Below are 15,736 nucleotides of genomic sequence, written 5' to 3' on the forward strand. Positions count from 1 at the left end.
ATAGAAGACGGACCATCCCGACACTAACATCTGACGAGAAGACTGCATGCACAGATGAGGAGAAAGCAGAAATGTTAGTGCAGGCCTTTGCAGGTATCCACAACACTGCTGCATCTCTATGCCCAGAACACCTAAGAAGCAGGGAGATCATGCTGGAGACAAACTCAACAACACATTAGAGGAGGGCCATTAACACCAACCCGTTGGATGCAGAATTCTCTTTGGCTGAGATGAAGAAGGTGATTAAAGCAGCTGGCTGCTCAAGCCTGGGACCAGACCGAATATGCTATGAAATGTTCCGACACCTATCAGACAATTCCATACAAATGGTTCTCAGATTATGGGAAGGCCTGGAAACACACTGTAGTAGTACCCTAAACTGGGAAAAGACTCATCATCTGCAACTGCTTAAAAACTAATGGAACGTATGGTCACAGACAGACTGTCCAATGTCCTGGAGAGCAGAAATCTGTTACGAGGCAGTCAAAGTGGATTCTGAAAAGGTCGGCCCACTCTAGATGGAATAATGTGCTTAGAAACGTATACAGTATCCGTAAAGCACAGACCAACTGTCTTCTTTGACAACAACAAAAAAGCCTATGACTTATTGTGGCAAGAAGAACTTCTAATGAAGTTACATTTACTAGGTATAGGGGGGAAATTGAATAATTGATCGGTTCAACTCCATCAACCAGTCATGAGGTGGAGAATGGGACCGCCCAGGAAAGTGTGATCAGTCCAGCCTTTTTAACATTATGTTTAAGTATATTTTTGACTCTATCGAACCTAGAATTAAGACATCACTGTATGCTGACGTAGCAATATGGATGAGAAGCCACAATGTCTCCTTTGTGGCACAAAAAAATACAGGAAGATCACAGGAGTGGAAGAATGGTCTAAAAAATAGCTTTTTAATTTTTCTGCATTTGAAACCAAGTCTCTCTTTTTCACCGGGAGGAGCATTCCAGCAAACGTGACCAGCAAACGGGTTCCAGTAATGACATTTTTAGGGATGTGGTTTGACAGCACACTAACATGGAAACACCACATAGAACAAAAACTATTATAGTAAAAAGAAAGCTCTAAATGCAATGAGATGTCTTACCGGGTAGTCATGGGGGTACCCACTTATGAATGTATATTTCACTCTCATCAGATCTAAATTTGATTATAGCGCAGTGACCCAAGGGATATTAGAAAAGTTGGACGTTATCCAAGCCGCCGCCCTAAGAATAAGCTGTGGCGCATTTAAATCATCCCCTATATCCTCCCTACAAGTGAAAATGGGTGAGATGCCCTTATAAGACTACAACGACAAAAACTCTATTGCTTACTGGGCAACACTAAAAGGACACACCTGCACTCACATGGAGAAGTCTATCTTGGAGGACTGCTGGGAATACTCAACCCCGATAAAGAATATTTGGATGGAAGATCAAAAAATGTACTCAGGACCTAGGGGTGGAGGAGACCTGTGTGGGACCAACGGTATCCCTACCTTTGGTGCCACCCTGGCTCTTGACACCCCAAAAGTAGATTTTAACTTACAGGAGATGATTCGGGAAGGAGAGGATAAAGGGGTGGTAGGACTGCTGACAGCAGGGTATGTAAGGTCACAATACAACTTTGCAACACACATTTACACTGATGGCTCCAAGGATCCGGTGACAGGACACGTCTCAGCAGCCTTCTCTATCCCAGACATACAGTTCACTCAGAAAAAAAGACAAACAAATAACCTTTCAGTATTCACCTCCGAACTTATAGCCTCTCATCTGTACAGACTCTACCTCAGTCCTACAAACACTGGACTGAGGAAACAACCACAGCAGGCCAGACCTAGTATTCAAAATCTTACAGGCACCTCTTAGGATGCAACACCAAGCCATTACAGTCAACTTTCTTTAGGTCCCGGCTCACATGGGGGTGCCTGGGAATGACAGCGGCATAAGGAGCACTACATGACGACATCAACGTCATAGTTCCAATGTCAAAATCTGAAATAAAGTCAGTCATTAGAATCAAAATCACAGACAAATGGCAAAAAGGAATGGACAGAAGGGGAAAAGGAGGGCATCTATACTCCATCCACCCAATCTACAATAACCACAAAATACTCTCAAGACAATCAGAAACCATAATCACCCGTCTGCATATAGAACACAATGGCCTCAATCACTCTGTTCAAAAGATAGGAAAACACAACACAGGTTCAAGTCCTAACTGTCCAGCAGCAGAAACTACAGATCACATCCTCCTTCACCGCCATAAAACCCAAACGAAGAAGAAGAAATGTTATTGATCATGTGATTGAAGTTTTAACCCCCATTCCAAAGTCATTTGATCATTGAGTTATAATTCTGATTTGAAAATGCATGCTGACCCACTACACATACGATATATTGACAATAAGAATCAGACATTGTTCTGTATGTTGTTACACTGATGCACCTCCATTCTCCATCTCTCTTGTTCTGTAGGGGGATATTTATCTACTTGGCGGAAGGTCTTTGGGTGTATCCTCTCCTCAGGCTCCTTAGCACCTCTGGTGTGTTGGGGTTATTCCTCTTCAACATAACGGTGGTGAAAATGTTGACCTTCTGAGACACACCCTGAACAACTGCATCTGGGGAGTGACCTCAGCAGGCTAGAGCCATGAAGTCAGAAGTAGAAATGCCGTGCTAATGTTATAATAACCTCTCTTATTACTTTAGGAAATGGCAAGACAGTTACTAAAAGGAAATGAAACTCCAGTGGATGCTGCTGAGGGGAGAACGACTCATAATCATGTATGAAATGGTGTAAATGGAATGGCATCAAACCATGTGATTGATACCATTCAAATTATTCCGCTCCAGCCATTACCACGGGCCCGTCTTCCCCAATTAAGGTGCCATCAACCTTTTGTGAATTCAGCCCATGTTCCTCTTTCAAACCACCGGGGCCTGATACATTGTTGTCACTTTGATTTCCCCAACATACCTCAAGAAATACTGTATGTGTATGAATAGATATAGCACACAGGGTCTTGGGATATGTACTGTCCTCTGACAACATAGTTTCTAACTAACAAATCTGTCTGTAAGATATTGTGGGAAAACAGTGATATGATACTCTACCAAAAGTATTTAAAGAGATTGAAATTACTTAAACTTATGATGTTTGTGTTTCATGAAGATAGAGTTGTTCTTTTTAAAATAAATGTAATCAGCATATCACAATTAAAAAATAGAACTCAGTTGATCGGTTTAGTCCTTTCCTACCAGGAAGTTATCACATTTTCAAAACAATAATTTTCCACTTTCTAATTCTCTGGCTACAACTTGACCAAATGAGAATATGAGAGTATACACGAGGTGATAAAATATCTTAACAAGTGTTTTAACTTTTTGTCTTGAGATTGGAATATCATTATGTTTCCAGAAGCTGTATGAACACTTTTATATCGTACATATCTGTTAAGTGGAAATCATGAACAGTATGTGAGCTAAACCACAGTTTTTTCTGGGGGGGGGGGAAAGCAGCTAAATTCCTACAATTCTACCCATTTTGCCATGGGGCAAAGACTAATATGTGCAGTTTTATAACTAATCATTTCATTATTCAATAATTAACTAATAAATAAAAGGGCAGCACATCACTCCAATGACAACTGTGGGCCCATGAGTGGATCCTTCTTCATTCTCACATTGTCCGTTCATGTTTTTTGATATAGCTTGAACTTGCGTAGAAATAAATATTTTCCAGGGTACCAAATGTGATTGGCTCCAGAAATAACTGTGCCGTACATTTCCTGGTGCATTTCCTTGTGTGGATCCTTCAGGAAGTGCTACCACGCAGGTCCCTGTAGTCCTTGAGGTGTTGAAGATAATTGGGGTCTGCGTCTACCAATCCAACTGACAGGACTTTGGCCAACAAGTGATAGTCTTGTTCAGTTAACTGCAGAAGAAACTAATGTCAATTGATGATATTAAAGGATATATGAACCAGTTTTATTATCTAGTGTGTTATCAGAATATATACGTGGCCTGCATCAACTCCGCACCTTTTTCTTGTTGGCTTCCTTGTGTTCAGGATTTTGAGGATTTCCACCTTTATTTCTGCGCATCAAAGCATTTCTCTGTGAAAAAAGGTTACATGGACTTTTAGGATGAAGACTAGTGAACTGTGATTAGGACGACAATAATAATTTTACAAAGCTTTACTAATTTCAAAATGAGGTCACTCTCATGCTATGGGCCATAAATGGCTCTGTCTGTCATTTATCAAAATATGAATCTCTTTGTTGTCAAGACAGGGAACCATTTCCAAACATTTGAGCAAGCTGACACAATATATCCAAGTGTTGCATAATCTAACGATTAAAAAAAAACCCATGGCACTTTCAGTCAGTGTTAAGTCAAGGAATTATATAGGTAAATGGTAATGCACAATACATGATTTACAGATGTGTCAATTAAGCTCCCAATGATTACAGGAGAAAAAATGTAAAGATAAAAATGTTAAGGCTTAACAGTAAAATTGGAAGACACTGAAAATGTGTAATCTGAAAATCTAGAGTTAAGATGAGGTTGATAAGGAATCCTTTTCTGGTTTACACTTCCTTCTTAGGAAACATTTGATTTGCATACCCTGGAGGTTTCAAGAAACAAGTAGGGAAAATTATACTTCGAGAATTAATTATTTTGGGAATGCATTAACAGCAGTTTTAAATACAATATCACTAGTTTTGGTATTGGCAGTGAAACTTGTGATGTAGGAAATAAAGAGTACTCGCCTCTTTTAGGCCATTTGAAAAGCATATAATGATGCAAATGAGGCCAATGGTAATCTGTAAAGGTTTAATGGAAAAGAAACATTAGGTCAACATTTTATTTTCCCACATAAGGGCCTACGCCTTGTTATGATGAAGGATCTTAAAGAAAAAATACAGGTTGCACAATAGTCTAGCACTGCTTACCAAATCCAGAAGAAAGTATAGGTAATACCTAGCATGAACTACAATAGGAAGCTCAAATAAATGGTCCTTGTTTTTTGAGTAAAGAGTTTGAACTTACCCCTAATATGTACAACATGTGTCTCTCTCTGTAAATCCTTCATGTGAGGTATTCTTATCTTAAGTGAAGTGAAGTTTCCTGCTCCTACGCTTTAACAGACTACTCTCGCAATATGAAACTCCTACAAATAACCAGTAATACAGGTTTAACCGCATTTGTTAGGTATTGTTAAACCACAAAAGGCTCTAGTTATGCGTAGTGAGCTGGGCTATTACGTAAATAAATGTCAACTGATTGAATCAGGGTTATTTAATGATACACTCAACATAGCTATTGATTTTTTTGAATAGGCTACACCTAGAAACAATGCCTGCATAAGGTTAGGCTACTGTTATTTTGTGGAAAATCTTCACACCCATGTATATATAGACCCATTGGAAACGTTATAAAACCAAGTATGCAGTTACTCAAGGAATTCTTATAAAACCATAAAGTCTCAGGTGCAACTGAACCAAACCCCTAATTAATTGCTTTGTAATGATAAATGTACAATTTTAAATGCCCACATTTAATGCTGTCTCAAATCAGGGAGAGGAATGTAGCTTACATTAAAACGACATTAAAAACATTACATTTAGACTACATTAAATCCTATTTAAATGATTGTGTGCAGGTTTAATTGTCTATTTAGTTTTTATTATTTTGACTGTAAGTCGCTCTAGATAAGAGCATCTGCTAAATGACTTAAATGTAATGTAAATGACTGTGTAGTCTGTGCCTACACCCTTCATCACCATACCACTCATAGTGCTTGGGGTAGAAGTTGATACAGTATTCGGCACAGATGTAATATCCTCAGTTTGTCCTCAATGTCCTAAATATGTTATTGTTAGGAGGGAAACACAAAACGGACCTTAGATCAGTCTAATGGATCAGTGTCAAGGCGCAACGAGACATATTACAGAAAGGAGGATATATCAGAGAGGAGACAATCCCATTGGGCAATGAATGGAGGAACGTATAACGCCTCACCAAGCAGACTGTCGACCAATCGCGTTCACGTTGTCAAATATGCGTCACGCATTTGCTAAACTATCGTCATGAAATCACTTCTTAATTAAAAGTCAGGGTAGGAGGCGAGAAAACCTGCCTATTTTCTTCGATAGCATGTAATGTGACGATTCTAAAGCTTATACGATATTACAGAGAACAAGTTAATTATCTCACATCTCGGAAAATAATTGCAATGTACTTCTTGTTGACCAAGTCCATTCTAATTTTGGGTTTTGGAGCAGCGCCAATTGAACCATTCACGCCCTGATTCACCCAGAATGCACCGTGCGGCCCATTGACGATGAATGGGCAACATTCAATGTGCGTTAATACGATTCCAATGGAGTTTCCCGTCTCCTCAAAAATATCTCTGGTGCAACTTCTGCCGCATTCATGCGCTAGTAGAAACTAGGAAACTCTGAAATGTCCGACTTGCTAGGTGGCAGTAGTTATACACGTGCTGCTTCCAGTAAACCAACAACACAGAAATGTCTGAGTTTTCTAGTTCCGACTAGTAACATGTGAACGTTTGTTTTCCTTCTGTGTGTGTGACAGCCCATAGCAAACTAGTTTGGAATGTGGTGCTAGCAGTTGTCTGGTCTCAATAACTACCTACAATTTACACCTTCCGAGCAAATCTGGTCATCGACATTTAACTAATACAAGAAAAACATTTCAGACTTCTCGTGGCAACGTTCAAGTACCCCTGACTGCAGTTAGGGGCTGGGATCAATGTTTGACCCTGCCCACCAGTGTTTTTTGTCCATCTGTGGTTTGACAGTCACACTGAATACAAACACACACGTTTGCGCAAGGCACACATTGAATACAAACGTATTTCATTTTTGAAGATCATAAGAAATATTATATAAAGTGGTACCGGCACATGTGCTGTAACACTTTTTGTTTCATGCTATATTTGAGACAAGCTAATGATATTGTTGCAGTGAACAACAAACTTGTTATGTACGGTATGTCATGTACTTTGTTGATAAATGTTCTAAGTTTGTAATTATATTATTTCATTGAGCATATATACAGTTACTACCTATCCTGATTTATAATGCTATTTACTTTCCTTATGAGAATGGAGACAGACTATACAATATAGACATACTGACAAGCTGAATGTGTTAAGCTATACCAGCTCCAGTAGAGGTCAGAGACTCGGGTGACTTCTACGTCATCTTTACTAAACAAAATAACACAATTAACAATTGAACAATTAACACAGCAGACAAAAACAAGGTTTGACCCCTCCTCAAAAATGGCTTCACTCCTGCTCCTCAAAAGAGGCAAAGACAGTAATTTTCTTGTTGTCAACTGCCTCCACATAGAACATCTCTCCTGGTAACTGGAACAGGAATGGTTCCTTGAGGATAATATTTTGCTCTTCATCCAGTCCATCATACAACCATAGTTCCTTAAGGGTTGTAATGTGGTCTTCCCCGTCCATCCCAATTACTCTAGGGAGGGAAACAGTGCCTTTAAATGTTTGGAGTTCGCACCACCTTGCTGCCTCTAGGGTGTCCCTTAGAAGAACATCTGCTTCCATGAAGAAAAAGGAAGAATAAATATTAAGAGTAGTGCCTCATTGTGTGATTAAGACAAATTACACCCCACTTTCACAATACCACCATGCAAACAAAAGCCAGTATTACTAAAGGGGTTTTCAGTGATATCTATAACTACTCAACAAGTCATCACAACTATTATATCTTGCTATGCATCAAGCCTTCAGTATTACACACAGTAGACTGACTACATACCCAGTTCACAGATCCCAGTTCGCAGTGCATTTTGTTTTCAGTATCGTCTAGAAAGAAAACAGATTGTGGTCATTAAGAATGTAAAGAAACCTCGAGGGATGTGTGTACAAGAATGTACCTTACTTTAGCTAATAGCCTGTACAGTACCTGATCCTGCAGAGCTGGATGCTGATGTGACATGCTGTGACTTCTTGGGGGGACGTCTTCTACATCATCCTGAAATATATTGGCGAGGAAGGGGGGGGGTTAAGTCTTTAAACATTGGTTTAAGACTATACCACTCATCATATGAAACCTACCTGTAGTGTGTTTTGTTTTCGCCGCCTTTTTCGATCTTTCGCCGCCTTTTTCGATCTTTCTTTTTCGATCTTCTTCAGACCTTAGTGAGTGAATGACATACATTAAATATATTCAGGTCAGTCTGGCTACGGTGAAACAAGTGATTTTAAGGATGCCAATGAAAAGGTTTTATATTGTTCAAGACTTACGGCATTGGAAAGTTCTGCAGGGGAACTAGGCACCACCATCGCCTAATTTGCTGCATGTTTTCCTTTGAAAAAGAAAATCACACAATCGGATGAGTATCCCAAAAAACTCTTATGGTGATGAGAATTTAATAATTTATACATACCTCAGTGAAATCACACTCTGCTTCCATTGCAATGTGCAGAGCGTACTGTAAGATAAGAAAGAGTAGGTTGTTAAGTTTGATAGTTAGGATAACAACAATAATAATGATAATAGTAAATAATAATAATAATCCCCCCCCCCCCCCCAGGAATATATTTCAGGATGCAGAAGGCATCCCCCCCAAGAAGTAACAACGTCACATCAGCGTCCAGCTCTGTAGGAGTTTGATGTATGAATTGTGTATGTAGTGTAAAAACTGTAGGAAATAGGTCCCAAAAAGTGTCAAGAATAATAAACAAGAAAAATATGAGAAATAAAAATAGTGTGGTTTGGATGCTACAAGCACATAAATAATAATACACTTTTCATATGTTATAACAACAGAAAATAGGACTAATATCATATACTGAGTAGCCAGCATCTTACCATCAAAACAAACACCCCACAGCTGTTGAGAAACCTTGCTTTGGTAGGCCCTGTGGTGTGAACAAGGTACCATTTTCAATAAAGGAATGACAATCAAATGGTACAGTTCAGTGGAATAATTTAAAGAATGATCTAACCTGAACATCATCCACAACAAAAGTCCTCCAAGGTCCAGGGGACAAAATCTTGAGGGGCGAAGCTCGAGGGGCCTCTGGGGACTGTTTAAGGGCCTCTGGGTGCTCTTGAGGGGCCAATAGATGCTGATGGTATGTCATGTGCTTCAGAAACTGCTCTGTTGATTATTGTTGCCGTGTGTAACCGATGTGAAATGGCTAGCTAGTTAGCGGGGTGCGCGCTAATAGCATTTTAAACAGTGACGTCACTCACTCTGAGACCTTGAAGTAGTTGTTCCCCTTGCTCTGCAAAGGCCGCGGCTTTTGTGTAGCGATGGGTAATGATGCTTCGTGGGTGTCTGTCACGTCCTGACCAGTAGAGGGGGTAGTGGGGTCAGGACGTGACAGTTTTTGTGTAGGTGAATGTTTGATTGTTGATTTGGGACTTCCAATTGAAGGCAGGTGTGTTGAGTTGCCTTTGATTGGAAGTCCTATATAGGTGTGTGTGTTTTTCTTTGGGGTTGTGGGTGGTTGTTTTTGCACTGCTTTTATAGCCTGCAGAACTGTCACTGGTGTCACCCTTTTGTGTTGTTCCTGTGGATGCTCTACTCCTTTTGTTTTGGTAATAAAAAATGAGTATTCACATACCTGCTGCGCCTTGGTTCATTTCAGAAGACAGCCGTTACAGTGTCGGTTATTGATGTGTGCAGAGGGTCCCTGGTTCGAGCCCAGGTAGTGGCGAGGAGAGGGACGGAAGCTATACTGTTACGCGTGCAATAGCAACAATGAAAGTGTCACGTCCTGACCATATACTTAGGTATTTTTGTATTATATTTGGTCAGGACGTGGCAGAGTTATGTTTGGTTATGGTATAGTGGGGTTGTGAGTGTTGGGTTAGGTTCTAGGTTAGGTTTTCTATGTGTAGGTGGTATTTCTATGTGGAGTCTAGTGAGTGTATGTCTATGTTTGGTTAATTGGGGTTGTGACTCTCAGTTGAAGGCAGGTGTTGTCTATCTGCCTTTGATTGAGAGTCCCATATAGTGGGGTGTGTTTGTGTTTGGTATTTGTGGGTAATTGTATTTTGCACTGTGTTTCGTTTCACCTGTGAAACTGTCACCTTTCTCCTTTGCGTGTTTATTTTGTTTTGTCGTTTCCATCTATAATAAATATGATGTGGAACAGTCAACCCGCTGCGTATTGGTCATCGAGTGATTTCGACATATCTTCCGATGAGGGAGAATATGAGGAGCGTGACAGAATTACCCACCAACAACGGACCAAGCAGCAGAGGAAGGAGCAGCACAAGGAGAGGCACCAGGAGAAAGGCTATCTGGAGTCATGGACTTGGGAGGAAATCCTGGACGGGAAAGGACCATGGACTAAAGCTGGGGATTATCGCCGCCCACAGTGGGAGATCGAGGCGGCGAGAGCTGAGAGGCGCTGGTATGAGGAGAGGGAGCGCAACGGACACGGGAGGCAGCCCCACAATTTTTTTGGGGGGGGGCACACGGGGAGATTGGCGGAGTCAGGTGGTAGACCTAAGCCAACTCCCCGTGCTTACCGGAAGCAGCGTGGTACTGGTAAGACACCGTGTTATGCTGTGGAGCGCACGGTGTCCCCAGTGCGCGTTCAAAGCCCGGTGCGCTACATACCAGCCCCCCGCAAGTGCTATGCGAGTGCAGGCATCGAGCCAGGGCGGATGGTGCCAGCTCAGCGCGTCTGGTCTCCAGTGCGCCTCCTCGGTCCAGGTTATCCTGCGCCAGCGTTGCGCACTGTGTCTCCAGAGCGCTGGGAGGGTCCAGTTCGCCCAATGCCTGCTCTCCGCCCGTGCCGGGCCAAAGTGGGCATTCAGCCTGGAGTGTGGGTAAAGAGTGTCCGTACCAGAACTCCAGTGCTCCCCCACAGCCCGGTTTATCCTGTGCCTCCTCCTCGGACCAGGCCTCCAGTGGGTCTCCCCATCCTGGTCCATCCTGTGCCACCTCCCAGGACCAGGCCTTCAGTGGGTCTCCCCATCCTGGTCCATCCTGTGCCACCTCACAGGACTAGACCTCCAGTGGGTCTCCCCATCCTGTTCCGTCCTGTGCCACCTCCCAGGACTAGGCCTCCAGTGGGTCTCGCCAGTCAACAGTCGTCAGAGCTGCCCGCCAGTCAACAGTCGTCAGAGCTGCCCGCCAGTCAACAGTCGTCAGAGCTGCCCGCCAGTCAACAGTCGTCAGAGCTGCCCGCCAGTCAACAGTCGCCAGAGAGGTCAGACTGCGCTGAACTGCTGGAGTGGCCAGACTGCGCTGAACTGCCGGAGTGGCCAGAATGCGCTGAACTGCCGGAGTGGCCAGACTGCGCTGAACTGCCGGAGTGGCCAGACTGCGCTGAACTGCCAGAGTGGCCAGGGACGCCCGCCAGCCCGGTGAGTCCTGTGCCTACGCCTAGGGCCAGGCCTCTGTCATGTCTCCCCAGCCTGGTGAGTCCTGTGCCTGTGCCCAGGGCCAGGCATCCATCATGTCTCCCCAGCCTGGTGAATCCTGGGTCAGTGCCGTCGGAGCCGCCAGGGACGCCCGCCAGCCGGGCGCCGCCAGGGACGCCCGCCAGCCGGGCTCCGCCAGGGACGCCCGCCAGCCGGGCGCAGCCAGGGACGCCAGGGTGCGGTCCAGAGTATCCGACACCGGTGTGCGGCCCAGAGGATCCGACACCGGGGTGCGACCCAGAGGATCCGACACCGGGGTGCGGCCCAGAGGATCCGACACCGGTGTGCGGACCAGAGTATCCGACAACAGCTTGCGACCCGGGACTGAGGGGAGCTGCCTGTGACCCAGAACCGGGTGAGTCTGGTCACAATTCTAAAGTAAAGTTGATTAACTATGACTGTGATGATTCTGCCTACAACCCAGAACCGAAGGAGTCTGCTTACAGCCTGGGACCGAAGGAGTCGGCCCACGAACCAGAACCAAAGAAGTCTGCCTACTGTCCTAAGCCCAACAGGTCTGTCTACGGTCTGTTGGACAGTAGGCCAGAACCGGAGCCACCTCCAATATAGGTGGGTTGGGGAGGGGGGGTGTAGCACTGTGCCGTCGTTGACGGCAGCCACCCTCCCTTCCCTCCCTTTAGTTAGGGGGTTAATTGTGTGTTGTTGTTTATTTTTTCTGTTGGTTTGGTGCATTCAGTGTATGCACCTTTGGGGGGGGGGGGTAATGTCACGTCCTGACCATATACTTAGGTATTTTTGTATTATATTTGGTCAGGACGTGGCAGAGTTATGTTTGGTTATGGTATAGTGGGGTTGTGAGTGTTGGGTTAGGTTCTAGGTTAGGTTTTCTATGTGTAGGTGGTATTTCTATGTGGAGTCTAGTGAGTGTATGTCTATGTTTGGTTAATTGGGGTTGGGACTCTCAGTTGAAGGCAGGTGTTGTCTATCTGCCTTTGATTGAGAGTCCCATATAGTGGGGTGTGTTTGTGTTTGGTATTTGTGGGTAATTGTATTTTGCACTGTGTTTCGTTTCACCTGTGAAACTGTCACCTTTCTCCTTTGCGTGTTTATTTTGTTTTGTCGTTTCCATCTATAATAAATATGATGTGGAACAGTCAACCCGCTGCGTATTGGTCATCGAGTGATTTCGACATATCTTCCGATGAGGGAGAATACGAGGAGCGTGACAGAAAGTGTGTCGCATTTCTACAACTGAAGCCACACTTTATGATTATGAACTCTGAAAAAGAGGAATAACAGTAAAGTAGCAAGTTATAAAATTAAATTAAATACCCTGATGTAACTGGAAAAATAGGGCAAATTCAAAAACGTGAAAATCAAATATATTCAATAAACAAAGAAAGAAAGAAATAGTACCTCTGTGCTTCACTGAAGCATGACCTTTGATGTGGTTGTTGACCATATATTGTTCGGTCTTATATGTGCAGAAGGGGCAGTGATTGTCACACCCTGATCTGTTTCACCTGTCCTTGTGCTTGTCTCCACCCCCTCCAGGTGTCACCCATCTTCCCCTGGGTGTTTATACAGTTGAAGTCGGAAGCCAAATACATTCAAACTCAGTTTTTCACAATTCCTGAGATTTAATCCTAGTAAAAATGCATTTCTGAACATAACGGGCCAATTTCAAATGAGATTTTTGAACATAAAGATGAACTTTATCGAACAAAACACACATTTATTGTCTAACATGGAGTCCTGGGTGTGCCATCCGGTGAAGATCATCAAAGGTTAGTAATTAATTTGAATGCTATTTCTGTCTTTTGTGACACCTCTCCTTCTTTGGAAAATGGCTGTATGGTTTTCTGTGGCTAGGCGCTGACCTAACATAATCACATGGTGTGCTTTTTGCTGTAAAGCCTTTTTGAAATCAGACACTGTGGCTGGATTAACAAGACGTTTATCTTTAAAATGGTGTATAATACTTGCATGTTTGAGGAATTTTAATTGTGAGATTTCTGTTTGAATTTGGCGCCCTGCAATTTCACTGGCTGTTGGCGAGGTGGGACGCTTTTTAACTTATTCTGGGGAGGTTCCCATTGCTTGGAAGGCAGCCACGGTTCGTCCTTTATTTAAAGGGGGAGATCAAGCTGATCCCAACTGTTTATAGGCCAATTTCTATTTTGCCCATATTATCAAAAGTGTTGGAAAAACTTGTCAATAATCAAGAGATTGGCTTTCTTGATGTCTGTAGTATTCTCTCTGTTATGCAATCTGGTTTCCGCTCAGGTTATGGATGTGTCACTGCAACCTTAAAGGTCCTCAATGATGTCACTATTGCCCTTGATTCTAAGCAATGTTGTGCTGCTGTTTTTATTGACTTGGCCAAAGCTTTTGATACGGTAGACCATTCCATTCTTGTAGGCCGGCTAAGGAGTATTAGTGTCTATGAGGGGCCTTTGACTTGGTTTGCTAACTACCTCTCTCAAAGGGTGCAGTGTATAAAGTCAGGATCTGCTGTCTCAGTCACTGCCTTTCACCAAGGGAGTAACCCAAGGCTCAATCCTAGGCCCCACGCTCTTCTCAATTTACATCAACAACATAGCTCAGGTAGTAGGATGCTCTCTCATCCATTTATATACAGTCTTATACACAGCTGGCCCCTCCGCGGATCTTCCCAATGCTCTACAACAAAGCTTTCTTAGTGTCCAACAAGCTTTCTCTATCCTTAACCATGTTCTGAACGTCTCCAAAACAAAGGTCATGTGGTTTGGTAAGAAGAATACCCCTCTCCCCACAGGTGTGATTACTACCTTTGAGGGTTTAGAGCTTGAGGTAGTCACCTCATACAAGTACTTGGGAGTATGGCTAGACGGTACACTGTCCTTCTCTCAGCACATACAGGTGAAGTCTTAGCCAAATACATTTAAACTCAGTTTTTCACATTTGCTGACATTTAATCCTAGTAAAAATTCCAGTTAGGATCACCACTTTATTTTAAGAATGTGAAATGTCAGAATAATAGTTATTTATTTCAGCTTTTATTTATTTATTTCAGCTTTTATTTCTTTCATCACATTCCCAGTGGGTCAGAAGTTTACATACACTCAATTAGTATTTGGTAGCATTGCCTTTAAATTGTTTAACTTGGGTCAAACGTTTCGAGTACCCTTCCACAAGCTTCCCACAATAAGTTGGGTGAATTATTTTGCCCATTCCTCCTGACAGAGCTGGTGTAACTGAGTCAGGTTAGTAGGCCTCCTTGCTCGCACACGCTTTTTCAGTTCTGCCCACAAATATTCTACAGGCTGGAGGTCAGGGCTTTGTGATGACCACTCCAATACTTTGACTTTGTTGTCCTTAAGCCATTTTGACCTTAACTTTGGAAGTTTGCTTGGGGTCATTGTCCATTTGGAAGACCCATTTGCGACCAAGCTTTAACTTCCTGACTGATGTCTTGAGATGTTGCTTCAATATATCCACATAATTTTCCTGCCTCATGATGCCATCTATTTTGTGACGTGCACCAGTCCATCCTGTAGCAAAGCACCCCCACAACATGATGTTGCCACTCCCGTGCTTCACGGTTGGGATGGTGTTCTTCGGCTTGCAAGCCTCACACTTTTTCCTCCAAACATAATGATGGTCATTATGGCCAAACAGTTCTATTTTTGTTTCAGCAGACCAGAGGACATTTCTCCAAAAAGTACGAAGTTTGTCCCCATATGCAGTTGCAAACCGTAGTCTGGCTTTTTTATGGCGGTTTTGGAGCAGTGGCTTCTTCCTTGCTGAGCGGCCTTTCAGGTTATGCCGATATAGGACTCGTTTTACTGTGGATATAGATAGTGTTATACCCGTTACCTCCAGCATCTTCACAAGGTCCTTTGCTGTTCTGGGATTGATTTGCACTTTTCGCACCAAAGTACATTCATATCTAAGAGACAGAATGCGTCTCTTCCTGGGCGGTATGATGGCTGCGTGATCCCATGGTGTTTATACTTGCGTACTATTGTTTGTACAGATGAACGTGGTACCTTCAGGCATTTGAAAATTGATTTTCCCATGATGTCAAGCAAAGAGGCACTGGGTTTGAACGTCAGCCTTAAAATACATCCACAGGTACACCTCCAATTGACTCAAATTATGTAAATTAGTTTTATCAGAGCTTCTAAAGCCATGACATCATGTTCTGGAATTTTCCAAGCTGTTTAAAGGCACAGTCAACTTAGCGGAACGCCTCACCAATATCCAATAGTATAGCGTGGCGCGAAATACAAACACCTCAAAAATGCTATAACTTCAATTTCTCAAACATATGACTATTTTACA

General features: G+C 42.9%; 3 long non-coding RNA genes across 3 annotated transcripts; all 3 read right to left on the reverse strand.

Annotated features, from left to right (window-relative positions):
* Window positions 1-890: 890 nt before the first annotated feature.
* Window positions 891-5,205, reverse strand: LOC115152998 (uncharacterized). The gene is made up of 3 exons (XR_003867625.1): window positions 5,058-5,205; window positions 4,046-4,120; window positions 891-3,939 (listed from the first exon to the last, which is right to left on the reverse strand). It is a non-coding gene; the product is annotated as an uncharacterized LOC115152998 (long non-coding RNA).
* Window positions 5,206-7,243: 2,038 nt separating this feature from the next.
* On the reverse strand, window positions 7,244-8,178 carry LOC115152635 (uncharacterized). The gene is made up of 4 exons (XR_003867543.1): window positions 8,119-8,178; window positions 7,967-8,035; window positions 7,820-7,866; window positions 7,244-7,595 (listed from the first exon to the last, which is right to left on the reverse strand). It is a non-coding gene; the product is annotated as an uncharacterized LOC115152635 (long non-coding RNA).
* A 134-nt stretch (window positions 8,179-8,312) lies between these two features.
* LOC115152636 (uncharacterized) lies at window positions 8,313-9,137 on the reverse strand. The gene is made up of 3 exons (XR_003867544.1): window positions 9,013-9,137; window positions 8,876-8,925; window positions 8,313-8,495 (listed from the first exon to the last, which is right to left on the reverse strand). It is a non-coding gene; the product is annotated as an uncharacterized LOC115152636 (long non-coding RNA).
* Window positions 9,138-15,736: the final 6,599 nt, after the last annotated feature.

The sequence above is a fragment of the Salmo trutta genome, chromosome 18, assembly GCF_901001165.1.
Source record: "Salmo trutta chromosome 18, fSalTru1.1, whole genome shotgun sequence".
In the NCBI taxonomy this organism is placed as follows: Eukaryota; Metazoa; Chordata; class Actinopteri; order Salmoniformes; family Salmonidae; genus Salmo; species Salmo trutta.